Below are 15541 nucleotides of genomic sequence, written 5' to 3'. Positions count from 1 at the left end.
CAGCTCATTCTTCCACCTCCTGAATAGGTCTGCCATCTTCTTAAGAGCATGAGACTTGATTAATTGCTCTTTAACTGGCTTCTCCGGATCCTCCTCTGGCGGTAGGGTGAAATTTGCCTTCAGCTCAGTCCAAAGATCATCTTTCTGCATATCATTGACATAAGACACCTTAGGGTCTTCCTTCTTAGGCTTATACCATTGGTGGATGCTGATCGGGATCTTGTCCCTAACAAGAACCCCGCACTGAGCAGCAAATGCTTCCTTTGTCCGGATGGGTTCAATCGGTTGGCCGTCGCGCGCGATTGCTGTGATCTCAAACCTTTCATCCGAGCGCAACTTTCTCTTCGGGCCTCGTCTCTTTACCGAAGTTGTGCTCGATCCGGAGGGCTAGAAAAAAGAAGAAAGACGAGAGTTAATTAATATGTGTACATACCAAAACAATGAATGCATCAATTAGCTAGTCAACACAGGCTTAACTAATATATTTACCTGGCCGGACTCTGTTCGGTGACCGGAGCCGTCACCACGGGCTCCTTCTTGCACCAGCATTAGGTCACCGGAGCCATCATAATCATGTCTTTCCTCCTCCACTCTTCGATCACCGTAGCCTGCTTCTTCACCCTGTTCTTCCAGACCATCATTGTCGTTAAGATACGACAAGACATCACCTCCGGCTAAGATTATGTCCCCCAACACCTCTTCTGCTTCCTCGTCTCGTCCGTGCTCCATTGTTTCTGCAAATATTACAACATGGCAATTATTACATAAACATGACAACAGGTGGATATATTAGTGCAAACGTAGACCTAGCTTATTCCAGGTTTGGGGTGGCCTCGGCAACGCTTCAAGGGTAGGGGCGCGGCGGGAGGGGGTAGGAGACCGACATCGTTTTTTTCTAGGGTTTGGGTGTCCTCGAGAGTTTTGGTCGAGTGAGAGGGCCGGGGGGGGTGCTCCCGTGGTATAAGTTATCACGGTCGAAGTTATCCGGGAGGGGGTTATATCGACAACGACGACATACATACATGGGAAAATAATGTTATCGGGGAGGGGGTAGGTCGAACCCCCCCTCGTGTTGAAGTTATCGGGACACGGGGTATATCGACAACGACATATCCGATGAAAAATAAGAAGACGAAGAAGAAATAAAAAGAGGAGAAGAAGATATTAATAGAGGAGAAGATTGAAGAAAAAAAAGAAGGAAAAAAAGAGGAGAAGAAGAAAGGAATAGAGGAGAAGAAGAGAAAATAGAACATTCTATTTTCTCTTCTTCTCCTCTATTCCTTTCTTCTTCCCCTCTTCTTTTTCTTCCTTTTTCTTCTTCTTATTTATTTCTCCTCTTCTTCCTCTCCTCTTCTTCTCCTTTCTTCCTCTTCTTATTTCCCTTTTTCCTCTCATTCTTTTTCTTCTTCTTCCTTTCCTAGCTAGATATATAAAACTTTTCTAAAAATGTAACTTTTGCATATATACATGGAAAAAAATGTTATCGGGGAGGGGGTATATCGACCCCCCCTCGACCCTCTTTTCCTTCTTCTTCCTTCTTCCTTGTTCCTCTTTTCTTGTCCAACACAAAACACATCTTTGCATATCTCATCTCATTTCATCCAAAAATAATTCTTTGCATATGAACATACATACATTTACTTTTTTTCTTAAATGTTACATATGAACATTTTCTTAAATGAGCATATACAGCATATACAGAGCATTATACAGTGAACATACATACATCGTAACAAAAAAAATGAAAAATAGGCCGGTGGTCGGCGACGGCGACGATGGTTGGCGGTGGCGCGCGCTTACGGATGGCGTGCGGGGACGACAATGAGAAGGAAAGGGGAGGAGGCAGGGGCTCACAGCGCGGGGAGGGGTCGAGGTCGCCGGCCGGAATCGGTGCGGCGGCGGACGAACGGGTCGCGGGAGCCGGCGTGGTGGTTCCCCGCAGCGACGGCGACGATGGCCTCGGCGGGGGCGGCGGGCGGCGTCGGGGCAGCCTGGCGGCGACGGGGCAGGGGCGACGACGGGGGCGCGCGGACAACGTCGGGGCGGCGCGCGGACGGCGTCTGTGCGGCGGGCGGCATCTGGGCAACGGATGGCATCGATCTGGGCAGCCTGGCGGCGTCGATGAGCTCGGCGTCGTCGGGGCAACTGGCGATGAGTTCGTCAAATTTTCCTAAGTGCTACTTATATACCCAGGCCTTTGGTCCCGGTTCATAGCAGCAACCGGGACCAAAGGTACCCTTTAGTCCCGGTTGGTGCCACCAACCGGGACCAAAGGCCCCCTTTAGTCCCGGTTGGTGCCACCAACCAGGACGGAAAGCCTTGCACAGCGGCGTGGTGGTGGGAGTTTAGTCCCACCTTGCTAGCTGAGAGAGAGCTGCACCTGTTTATAAGGTGCGGTGCGCCTGAGCTGTCGAGCTCCTCTCTAAAGCAGGCTTACGGGCCTAACCTCTCTGTACATGCCTGTGGGCCTACTGGGCCTTCTGCGGGCCTGAATCCTGGCCCATGGATGGGTTTCTAGTCGTATTCAGGCCGTGGTGGCCTAGTAGGTGGCATAATTTTTATTTTTTTGCCTTTTTTGTTTTCTTTTTGCTTTATTTATTTTGTTTTGTTTCTACTTACAACAAAAAACTTATTTACTTTATTTTGTTTCTAATTACTTATTTATTTTACTTTATGATAATTCTTTTTGCTATTAAAGTTTCTAACAAAAAAAGTTCTTTATGAAAAATCTTTTTGCTTTCAATGATTTTGAACAGAAAATACTTCGATAATTTTAGTTGCATCAATTTTATATAATTTTAGTTTCTATAATACTAGAGGTTGCTTATAATGTTTTGAACCATTTGTTATTTTTCATGCATTTACTGATTATTTTGAGCTATAAGACCCTAAAATTGAAAAGCATTTCAAATGAACTCTGAAAAAGGTTGAAAGTTGGCATGGTATCATTATTTCATCCACATAGCATGTGCAAGAAAGTTGAGAGGGTTACGACAAAAACTGGATGCAGTTCGTGTACAAAACGGACAATCTCTTTCGAAGTATCAGGATTTCATACGGAAACTCGTGTGTTATAAAGGGATTTCATTTTTTAAAACTTATCTGAACTCCTGATTTTTGTGTGTTCAAAATGCACCATTCAAAGCCACATCATCAATTTTCAACCCTTTCTGACTTCATTTGTTATTTTTCATGCATTTATTGATTATTTTGAGCTATAAGACCCTGAAATTGAAAAGCATTTCAAATGAACTCTTAAAAGGTTGAAAGTTGGCATGGTATCATCATTTCATCCACATAGCATGTGCAAGAAAGTTGAGAGGGTTACGGCAAAAACTGGATGCACTTCGTGTACAAAACGGACAATGGTATCATACTCGTCTGTTACAAAGTTGGCATGGTATCATCATAATAGTTGCGGGAGAAAGTCTTCACTTTTTCTTCGCTTGTGTCATTTGCTTATTGCACCGTAACCATGGATAATCTTCATCGTTTATCAGGATGCTTGGGTCAGCCTTGACTTTGAAGGGAGGAATTTCATGAAACTTTTCATAATCTTCAGACATGTCTGTCTTGCCCTCCACTCCCACAATGTCCCTTTTTCCTGAAAGAACTATGTGGCGCTTTGGCTCATCGTATGATGTATTCGCTTCCTTATCTTTTCTTTTTCTCGGTCTGGTAGACATGTCCTTCACATAGATAACCTGTGCCACATCATTGGCTAGGACGAACGGTTCGTCAGTGTACCCAAGATTGCTCAGATCCACTGTTGTCATTCCGTACTGTGGGTCTACCTGTACCCCGCCTCCTGACAGATTGACCCATTTGCACTTAAACAAAGGGACCTTAAAATCATGTCCGTAGTCAAGTTCCCATATGTCCATTATGTAACCATAATATGTGTCCTTTCCCCTCTCGGTTGCTGCATCAAAGCGGACACCGCTGTTTTGGTTGGTGCTCTTTTGATCTTGGGCGATCGTGTAAAATGTATTCCCACTTATCTCGTATCCTTTGTAAGTCAATACAGTCGAAGATGGTCCCCTGGACAACGAGTACAACTCATCATAAACAGTGGTGTCACCTCTGAGACGTGTTTCCAACCAACTGCTGAAAGTCCTGATGTGTTCACATGTAATCCAGTCGTCACACTGCTCCGGGTGTTTGGAGCGCAGACTGTTCTTGTGTTCATCAACATACGGGGTCACCAAGGTAGAGTTCTGTAGAACTGTGTAGTGTGCTTGAGACCAAGAATGCCCGTCCCTGCATATTATTGAGTCTGCTCCTAGCGTGCCTTTTCCAGTCAGTCTCCCCTCATACCGCGATTTAGGGAGACCTATCTTCTTAAGGCCAGGAATGAAGTCAACACAAAACCCAATGACATCCTCTGTTTGATGGCCCATGGAGATGCTTCCTTCTGGCCTAGCGCGGTTATGGACATATTTCTTTAGGACTCCCATGAACCTCTCAAAGGGGAACATATTGTGTAGAAATACGGGCCCCAGAATGACAATCTCGTCGACTAGATGAACTAGGACATGCGTCATGATATTGAAGAAGGATGGTGGGAACACCAGCTCGAAACTGACAAGACATTGCGCCACATCACTCCTTAGCCTTGGTATGATTTCTGGATCGATCACCTTCTGAGAGATTGCATTGAGGAATGCACATAGCTTCACAATGGCTAATCGGACGTTTTCCGGTAGAAGCCCCCTCAATGCAACCGGAAGCAGTTGCGTCATAATCACGTGGCAATCATGAGACTTTAGGTTCTGGAACTTTTTCTCTGGCATATTTATTATTCCCTTTATATTCGACGAGAAGCCAGTCGGGACCTTCATACTGAGCAGGCATTCAAAGAAGATTTCTTTCTCTTCTTTCGTAAGAGCGTAGCTGGCAGGACCTTCATACTGCTTCGGAGGCTTGCCGTCTTTTTCGTGCAAACGTTGCAGGTCCTCCCGTGCCTCAGGTGTATCTTTTGTCTTCCCATACACGCCCAAGAAGCCTAGCAGGTTCACGCAAAGGTTCTTCGTCACGTGCATCGCGTCGATTGAAGAGCGGACCTCTAGGTCTTTCCAATAGGGTAGGTCCCAAAATATAGATTTCTTCTTCCACATGGGTGCGTGTCCCTCAGCGTCATTCGGAACAGCTAGTCTGCCGGGACCCTTTCCAAAGATTACGTGTAAATCATTGACCATAGCAAGTACGTGATCACCGGTACGCATGGCGGGCTTCTTCCGGTGATCTGCCTCGCCTTTGAAATGCTTGCCTTTCTTTCGACATTGATGGTTGGTCGGAAGAAATCGACGATGGCCCAGGTACACATTCTTCCTGCATTTGTCCAGGTATATACTTTCAGTGTCATCTAAACAGTGCGTGCATGCGTGGTATCCCTTGTTTGTCTGTCCTGAAAGGTTACTGAGAGCAGGCCAATCGTTGATGGTTACAAACAGCAACGCGTGCAGGTTAAATTCCTGATGTTTGTGCTCATCCCACGTACGTACACCGTTTCCATTCCACAGCTATAAAAGTTCTTCAACTAATGGCCTTAGGTACACATCAATGTCGTTGCCGGGTTGCTTAGGGACTTGGATGAGAACTGGCATCATAATGAACTTCCGCTTCATGCACATCCAAGGAGGAAGGTTATACATACATAGAGTCACGGGCCAGGTGCTGTGATTGCTGCTCTGCTCCCCGAAAGGATTAATGCCATCCGCGCTTAAACCAAACCATACGTTCCTTGGGTCAGCTGCAAACTCAGCCCAGTACTTTCTCTCGATTTTTCTCCACTGCGACCCGTCAGCGGGTGCTCTCAACTTCTCGTCTTTCTTACGATCCTCACTGTGCCATCGCATCAACTTGGCATGCTCTTCGTTTCTGAACAGACGTTTCAACCGTGGTATTATAGAAGCATACCACATCACCTTCGCAGGAACCCTCTTCCTGGGGGGCTCGCCGTCAACATCACCAGGGTCATCTCATCTGATCTTATACCGCAATGCACCGCATACCGGGCATGCGTTCAGATCCTTGTACGCACCGCGGTAGAGGATGCAGTCATTAGGGCATGCATGTATCTTCTGCACCTCCAATCCTAGAGGGCATACGACCTTCTTTGCTGCGTATGTACTGTCGAGCAATTCGTTATCCTTTGGAAGCTTCTTCTTTAATATTTTCAATAGCTTCCCAAATCCTTTGCCAGGCACATCATTCTCTGCCTTCCACTGCAGCAATTCCAGTACGGTACCGAGCTTTGTGTTGCCATCTTCGCAATTGGGGTACAACCCTTTTTTGTGATCCTCTAACATGCGATCGAACTTCAGCTTCTCCTTTTGACTTTCGCATTGCGTCCTTGCATCGACAATGACCTGGCGGAGATCATCATCATCGGGCACTGGTTCCTCTTGATCTTCAGCAGCTTCCCCCGTTGCAGCATCATTGGGCACATCGTCTGGTTCCTCTTGATCTTCGGTAGCTTCCCCCGTTGCAGCATCACCGTATTCAGGGGGCACATAGTTGTCATCATCCTCTTCTTCTTCGCCGTCTTCCATCATAACCCCTATTTCTCCGTGCCTCGTCCAAACATTATAGTGTGGCATGAAACCCTTGTAAAGCAGGTGGGTGTGAAGGATTTTCCGGTCAGAGTAAGACTTTGTATTCCCACATTTAGGGCATGGACAACACATAAAACCATTCTGCTTGTTTGCCTCAGCCACTTCGAGAAAATCATGCACGCCCTTAATGTACTCGGAGGTGTGTCTGTCACCGTACATCCATTGCCGGTTCATCTGCGTGCATTATAAATAATTAAGTGTGTCAAAAACCATTACAGAACATCATGAATAGATAATTAAGTGACCAAATTAATAGAAGTTCATCATCACATTAAAACCAAAGTACATACATAGTACTCATCTAACAACATATAGCTCTCCAAAGCATCTAATTAATTAAACCATACATTGAAACTATGTAAAACATTTCAATGCGGAAACAAATGCAATCATAATCGCAACCAAGGTAACAATTGATCCAACGGCATAATGATACCAAGCCTCGGTATGAATGGCATATTTTCTAATATTTCTAATCTTCAAGCGCATTGTATCCATCTTGATCTTGTGATCATCGACGACATCCGCAACATGCAACTCCAATATCATCTTCTCCTCCTCAATTTTTTTATTTTTTCCTTCAAGAAATTGTTTTCTTCTTCAACTAAATTTAACCTCTCGACAATAGGGTCGGTTGGAATTTTCGGTTCACATACCTCCTAGATAAATAAAATCTATGTCACTTTGGTCGGCATAATTTTCATAAACAATAAATGAACCAATAGTTATAAAGATAATATATACCACATCCGAATCATAGACAGGACGAGGGCCGACGGGGGCGGATACCAAAACCATCGCACTATATAATAACAAGCAATTAAATAGGAAGAAAATTAGACAAGTATCTATCTAAAGTAAGAATTTTTTCTTTCAGAAAGAAGATAAGAACAAGAGGCTCACCACGGTGGTGCCGGCGACGAGATCGGCGCGGGCGATCGACGGCGGTGAAGACGGGAATGGGACGTGACGGGCCGCTAAACCTAGACAAATCTCGAGGAAAATGGAGCTTTGAGGTCGAGCTTCGAGAGGAGAAAGCTTAACTAGTGTGGCTTGGGAATTTCATCGAACACCTCATGTGCATAGGAGGTGAGCTAGAGCACCACAAAGCCCTCCCCTCGCCGGCCAGAGAAAAACAGAGCACTGGAGTGCTCTGCTTGCGGGCGAGGGGTATATATAGGCACCTCATTGGTCCCGGTTCGTGGCATGAACCGGGACTAAAGGGCAGCTTGTGGTCTCGGTTCAAGGCACCAACCGGGACCAATGGTGGTGGGCCAGGAGCGAGGCCCATTGGTCCCGGTTCGTCCCACCAACCGGGACCAAAGGGGCCAGACAAACCGGGACCAATGCCCCCACGAGGCCCGGCAGGCCCCTGGCCTCACGAACCGGGACCAGTGCCCCCATTGGTCCCGGTTCTGGACTGAACCGGGACTAATGGGTTGACCCGGCCTGAACCAAAGCTCTCTTTTCTACTAGTGAGACTCCCTGCCACAATTGCTATCTCACATATGGTTGATAATGTTAGTATGAGGGCGAGTAATCCCCTTACTACATTCACTGTTTCCGCATGTTCCATCAAAAAACATGCCCCACCCTCAGTATATTCCGCCTCTATTTCCTTCTTAGTGAATAGGTAGCGCTTTTATGGTCGCAACAAGAGTGAGGTTGTTTAGTTTCACTTACACCGATTTGATCATTAGAATTTGCATGGCCAATCATATTTAGCCAAACTATTTTTCTAAAACTTACATGGATTAAGAAACTGTAATGTGTGTCTGAGATTATTTTTGTGAGGGAAATATGTGCCTCAGTTGTGTTGTATTGCTTTCTACAAAAAAAGTTGTGGTGTTTGCCTACTCTCACAAAAAACTTTTGTAGTTCAGCTGGAGGGCACAGTCCAACCAACTTAGCTAGCCACCAAGGACAAACCAAGACAGAATATTCTACCTTCCTTTCTGCATAGAGAAACTTCTGTTTGTTCTTAGGGCACATTCCAAGTGGTTGACAAAATTAAAACAAGGGGTGTTTTTTTTGCGGGGTAAAGGAGTTTTATTACTGGATAATAGTGTTACAATCAAGAGGCCACAACTCCTCAATACAAGGTGGAACCGAGATTAACCATACAACAGTTGTACTCTCCGTACGACTATAGTTGGCCAAACAATCTGCAACTCTATTTTGACTACGATGAATTTTCTGAGGATAAAACTCCCTATTACACATTAACTCCTTGATCTCTCCAACCAAGTGCCCATACGCCGAACGCTCCAGTCCCTTGTTCAACAAGCAAGAAAGCGCTTCCGCCGAGTCCGACTGAACGACAACAGGGAGTGTAGAATGTTGGATAGCCAAAGCCATGCCGTGCATTATCGCATGTATTTCGGCTTCCAGAGCATCATTACAGTGGAATATCACCCGGTACGCAGAGAAGATGATATGTCATGTGTTGTCTCATAACACCATCCCCACGGCGGCCGATCCGTCAGAGCCATTGAACGACCCGTCCACGGAAAGAGCAACATGCCCTGGAGTAGGATTTGGCCACGGCTTGGCCAGAGGCGCCGTCTTCTCAAGCATGGGAGAGGTAGCCAAAGATGGCATCTTCCCTTTGATAATTTCATCAGTTGAGAACCGGCCAGCCAACTTGAATGATTGATAGTAGCTGTCCAAAAAATCGACCGTAACATGAACTAGAGGCACCTCCTTACCATGTGTTTGATCTAACCGCAATTGCCATATACGCCAACAGATCATAATGATCATATCCCATGTATCATAAGAGCATCTTGACAAAAGATGTAGCAGCCATTCCTTTCCGTTATCGATCAAAATGTCAGGACCGAATTTTCGGGATATTAAATTCCCAGAAAGCGGCCTTTGTGCTCACCAGCCCCAGGATTACTGTTAGTTGATGAGGCACCAACTTGATACAAGAATTCCAAGCAAAGTACAAAATATGAAGTACAAGACCATTGTGGCCTATGAGTACAACACTTGATTTCTAGTGGTTGATGGCGGAAGCGGTTTGTGGTTCATCTGCGTCTATGGGACTCCATTTCCCACAAGAACAGCTGGCCAGGATAACTCCTATCTTCACGAGGCTGCTATCACCTTTACATGGGTCCCGGGGCTGTCATCGTGACGTTCTCTCCATGCGCGAAATCTGGCCAAGACAATAGCCAGGGACAAGCCAGTGAGTACGTTTGAATGTACTCGCAAACATTTAGAACACGGGTATAATATATAAACGTGCTCCGAAATATTTTATGATGATAACGTCTGTCACAAAATAAACGAAATCCGTGATGCACGCATGCGGGAAAAATATGAACATGCAATACGGGAGTAGGAATAGAATGCACTGATCGAGTGTCTAAAAAGACTCCTTGAAAAGGTGCAAATAAATTAACAATGCCGCAGTCGGGCGTCTGAGCGACACCACATAAATGGCTTATAAAGAATAATTAAATAACAAGCATGCCGCAGTCGGGCGTCTGAGCGACACCACATAAAGGGCTTATAAAGAATAATTAAATAACAAGCATGCCGCAGTCGGGCGTCTGAGCGACACCACATAAAGGGCTTATAAAGGATAAATAAATAACAAACATGCCGCAGTCGGGCGTCTGAGCGACGCCACATAAAGGGCTTATAAAGGATAAATAAATAACAAACATGCCGCAGTCGGGCGTCTGAGCGACGCCACATAAAGGGCTTATAAAGGATAAATAAATAACAAACATGCCGCAGTCGGGCGTCTGAGCGACGCCACATAAAGGGCTTATATAAGAATAAATAACAAACATGCCGCAGTCGGGCGTCTGAGCGACGCCACATAAAGGGCTTATATAAGAATAATCACAGTGAATATCAAGGAGGTAGAACCGTCCCAGGGATACTCAATAATTCAAATAAAGTAAATGGTTAGTCCACAATAATAATGATCATAATCCATATGTGCCACAGTCATAAACAATATCTAGTCCAGCCGTTTCTCCATCCGAAGACCGTCACTGTGATCTATCTCAGACTGTAATCCTTACCCATGGACATGGCTATCCGAAGGGATATATCCTCTGCAGAGGGTGTACTCTTTACCCACGGGTAACGGATTTATCTAGTCCATCGGGACTAATTCCGCCTACGGCCTTTTAGTTGAAAACACGCCTGACCTGCACACACCAGCTTAACTTACCGGTGTCTGGAATCACCCACAACACTTGTCGAGCCAAACTCTAAGTGGGGAGGCTACAACCTCGACGTAGCATGGGATCAAATTTATATACGCGCTCTCTAAGGGGTGCCCCCCTCTCGGTCCCAACCGGAAACACCCATGCCCCCGGACCAGGTGGCATGCCTACCGGAGGCCTCCGGTATCTTCCACCATGGCCTCTCTGTACGGTGTGTGCTTTGGTAAGGGGTTGACAACATATTGAACCGTACCCCGTCTGCGACAGGGACAAGTGGTAGTACAAAACAAATAGGGAAGCTACTGATCAAGACTCGACCTACGACCGACTCAGGTGGTCCAAGTATTCTCCGAATGATTAGCATATCCAAAAATGTTTCCATTCAACAGACAGAATCACTGCTCGTCAAACCTCATCATGCCATACCGGACACACTCGTCTCGACGAGGAACTAGGGACAAGCTCGTGTCTACCCATGACCACGACTCTCCCGTCCTCCTGCCGGTATGCAATGAAAAGCTCGCGAGGATGATCAATATCACCAGCATAACCATTACTAACAGTAAAGCATCTCCAATATGCACTCATGTATGTGACTTTAACGTTACATAAAAATAACGTATGCTCCAAGTCAAAGTGGTGTTAAAACCGTATCAAAACACCACACAAAAATATTATGCCAGAGTTCAGAATGCTTGCCTTCAAGAGTATGCAAAGGGTGCACTTTTTGAAAGCTTTCTCTTCTCTCCATTTTCCCTATTTTGAAAAAATACAAATAACAAATATCTCAAAACCAGTACAAAAAGTTGTCCCAAATATTTTTGAAATAAATCTTAAAATAAACTAGATGAAATTTGAGAGAGGTAGGAAAAAGAATCAACTCATTTGGAGTTTTATTTTAAAAGATATAGTTAGTCAAAGTTGGGTCAAAGTTCTGTTTTAAAATAAAACCAGAAAAAGGAAAACGCTTCGATACAGAATACGCTTTCGGGGTAGGGGATACGCACTCGCGGAAATACGCTTCCACTTAAGCCAGCGCGGGTGGCGCGGGGGTCACTAACAGTGGGTCCAGAGGGCCCACTGGTCAGGTTTGACCATTCTCCCCTCTCCCTCCTCTTCCTCTGCCCGAACGGGGCGGGGCTCCGGCGATCGCCGTCGACGAACGGCGGCTCCTCGAGGGCATCTGAGGGCAGGGAAGGACCCGCCAGACCGGGGCAGTCCTCTCGGTGGTCGCTGGGTCGATGGTGGTGGGAGGAGTCGCCGGCGGCGAGCTCTGCGGCGGAGGGGGCTACGGGGGCGAAGTGGGTTTTGGGCTCCGGTGGTTTCCGATCGAGGCTGAGACGCTGGGCAGCTCCGCAAGAACAAGGGGAAACGAGTGGTGGCGCTGGATGGGCGGGGGATAGCCTGGTTGCGGCGAATGGCACCGGAAGGCAGCGGCGGCCGAAGCGGCCGGAGGTGGGGAAGATGGCCTTGTCCGGTCAATCCACTGCTTGGGGAGCTCTAGGGGGAAGGCTTGAGGTCGCCTGAGCGCTCGGAGGGGCTCAGGGTCTCCTTTTATAGGCGTTCGAGGCTGATCCCGCGGTGGCCGAGGATAAGAACGCCGGCGACCGCGGTGCTGTAGCTGCAGGGCGACGTGGCGGCGACGAGCGCGTGCCGACGAGCTTCAGGATAAGCTTGAGTTGTTCACAAGGGCAGCTGGCGCGCGCGGGTGGCTTGGGCGGCGCCGTCCATGGCAGAGGTTCACTGCCGACGCCGGCGTGCCGCCAAAAGCCCTGACGGCGGCGCTGTAGGGCGCCAGAGGTGGCGTGGAGAGTGGGCGAGCGTGGTGCGTGGTTCAGCAGCCGAGCAGGGGTCAGGGACAGGACGCGACGAGGGCGGCAGTGCGACGCGGCGGCTCAGTGCGCGCGCGTGCAAAACGTGCGCTCTGGGCGCGCCCAGAGCACGCGTGGGACGTGCTCGACGAAATGCCAGGGCAGCCTAGAGTGCGAGAGTGAGGCTGGCAATTAACAGGACTAGGATAGGGATAGTTAGGAGCTTAGTGGACATGGTTGCTGGGTTAGTGGATCAAGTACACAGCGCAAACAACAACCCATGTCAAAACAGACTGTGCACACCAAGTGTTCGACAGAATGCCAAGTGCATTTAGGCAACTCTTGGAGTGGCCAAAATCTCCAGATGAGGGTCTCCCTGGATGCAGATGATGATGGCCAGATCATTTGGGCAAAACCAGAAACTTGCTAGTGCAAGTTTTGCAAAACTACAGTTTTGGACAGAAAGAAAGAGGTCTCATTGCATGCACTTAAAATCCTCCAATGGGTCCATTCTCCTGGACTTAAGGGTTATGTAGGGAGGGCTACAAGCAGGAAAAAGCTCAGGGTCACTAGAGTAAAATAAAGTAGGGTTGCAGTGCAAATCACCAATCTGGACCAGAATGAACAAGAGGTTGATTCACTCAAAAGTTTCAAAGAACATCACTGGGTTTTGGTATAAAGTTGAATTATATGCATCCAGTGACATCTCCAAACACTTGGAATTTTTTTTAAAAGAATATTTAAATAGGTTGTAGTGCAAAAATGCCTACTGGACCAGATTTGAAAAGTTGATGTAGAGCTCAAAATCTCCAATAACCAAAAGATATGTTTGCATAAAAGTGATGTGGAAACATCACATGACATCCCCAAATTTTGGTGGAAATTTTAAATGCATTTGTCAAATGGTTGCAGTGCAAAACAGGCTCCAAATTCATGAGAAATCATTTTAAAAGAATAAAGCTCAAGAAAAAGCAATTATGCAATTAAATCCACTGATAAAGAATTGTTTTATAGAGAGAGTATTCAAGTCCAATAATACTTTTGGAAAGTTTTCACTTGAGGTAAAAACCCTTAAAATAAAAAGGGAAAAATCTAGACAAATGGAAAAGTTTAATTTCCTGGCAAAATTTTAATCAATAAAACAAGGTCAAAATTTTGGGGTGTCACACAAAACCTCATCGCCAGGGAGGGGCCATCTAGTACGCATGCTAATCCAAACATTTCTAGCATGAGGGCACGCCACTAAGGCATGGAAAGAACCTTCCTCCTCCACGCCACACAAGGGGCAGGTTGATCTGGTAGCCAGATGCCTGTAGACTTTGCACTTTTGTGTTGGGAGGGCTCCTGTAGCTACATTCCAAGCTGATATTTTCATGCGTTGAGGGACCGAGGATTTCCATATGCAGTTCCATAGCGTGCGGCTCCCGCTAGGAGCAGAACTAGAGGACCCACCTGCGAAGGAAGCATCATGATCGCATGTGGCCAAGATATACACACTTCTCACTGTGAACAACCCACTTTTCTCCGGTGCCCAAGCAGCAAAATCAGTGCGCTGCCTTGGCGAGGTACGTATCTTTAGTATATGCTCAATGTCCATCGACCAAAAATGTTCTCTTAATCTGTCCAGCCGCCAAGCTCCATTACCATCCAAGAAATCAGAGACTCTATTAAAGCGGCAGGTTCGCTTCGGTGTAATCGGTCTGTAGGAATATGGCCGTGGGATCCAAGGGTCTCTCCAAGTCCGAAAAGGGTACCATTCCCGACGCGCCAGATTATGCCCTTATTTAGCAACTCGAGACCATGCAATATACCCTTCCAAACCGCCGAACCATTGCCCGTGAACACAGTATCAAGGAGATTACCGGTTGCAAAGTACTTTGCTTTCAATAGTCTAGCACACAAACTGTCAGGTGTATCAAGAAGTCTCCAAGCCTGTTTAGCAAGTAGAGCTTGGTTGAAAGCACTCATATCTCTGAATCCCATACCACCCATGGCTTTTGGTAGCTTCATCTTCTCCCAACTCAGCCACGCCATTTTCCTCTTCCCTTTTCCCACCCCCACCAGTACTGACGAATCGTACGTGTTAGTTCATCACAAACTGATGCAGGGAGCTTAAAAACACTCATTACATAAGTAGGAATTGCTTGGGCCACTGACTTGATTAATATCTCTTTGTCGCCAGTGGACATGTATTGTTCCCCCCCCCCCCATTCCACCAATCTCTTTCTTAGTCTTTCCTGAATAGATTCAAAATTCCCTTGGTGCATTCTCCCTTCTGGCACCGGGAGTCCAAGATACTTAGGTTCAAAACATTCCTGAGTAATTTCCAGGACTCCCTTTACTTTTGTAGCGACCGCAGGTGAACAATGATCAGAGAAGAGGATGGAACACTTCGATGGATTAATGAGTTGGCCCGTGGCCTCCGCGTAAGTGTTCAACAAACCCTTCACCAACACTTCCTGCTGCTCTGACGCTTGAAAAAATAATAAAGAGTCATCTGCAAATAAAAGATGTGATATCTCGGGAGCACCACTACAGATTTTGACCCCTTTCAAACCATCCTCCAACATTGACTTGTTGAAGAGAGCTGACAGGGCATTAGCTACAAACAGGAATAAAAAGGGGGATAATGGGTCACCTTGCCGAAGTCCCCTAGAAGGGGTGAATGACTCCGTCAACTTGCCGTTGAACTTCACCAAGTACTTAACTGACGACATGCAAGCCATGACTCGGGACACGCAAGCCAACAACAAGGGGTGTTGACATATGTATCTTCATCCTATCATTATTATTTCAGAGAAGGCCATTTGCAATGTGATGTCAGGAATATATATATAAGCCAGATTTTTTGATCTGCAACGGATTCTAGCTTGTGGCTTTTGATCGTTGTCGACACTAGTTTGACCATTTACGTGTCATCTCT

Source organism: Triticum aestivum, chromosome 1D (genome assembly GCF_018294505.1).
Source record: "Triticum aestivum cultivar Chinese Spring chromosome 1D, IWGSC CS RefSeq v2.1, whole genome shotgun sequence".
Lineage (NCBI taxonomy): Eukaryota > Viridiplantae > Streptophyta > Magnoliopsida > Poales > Poaceae > Triticum > Triticum aestivum.
This window is presented reverse-complemented; position numbering follows the sequence as displayed.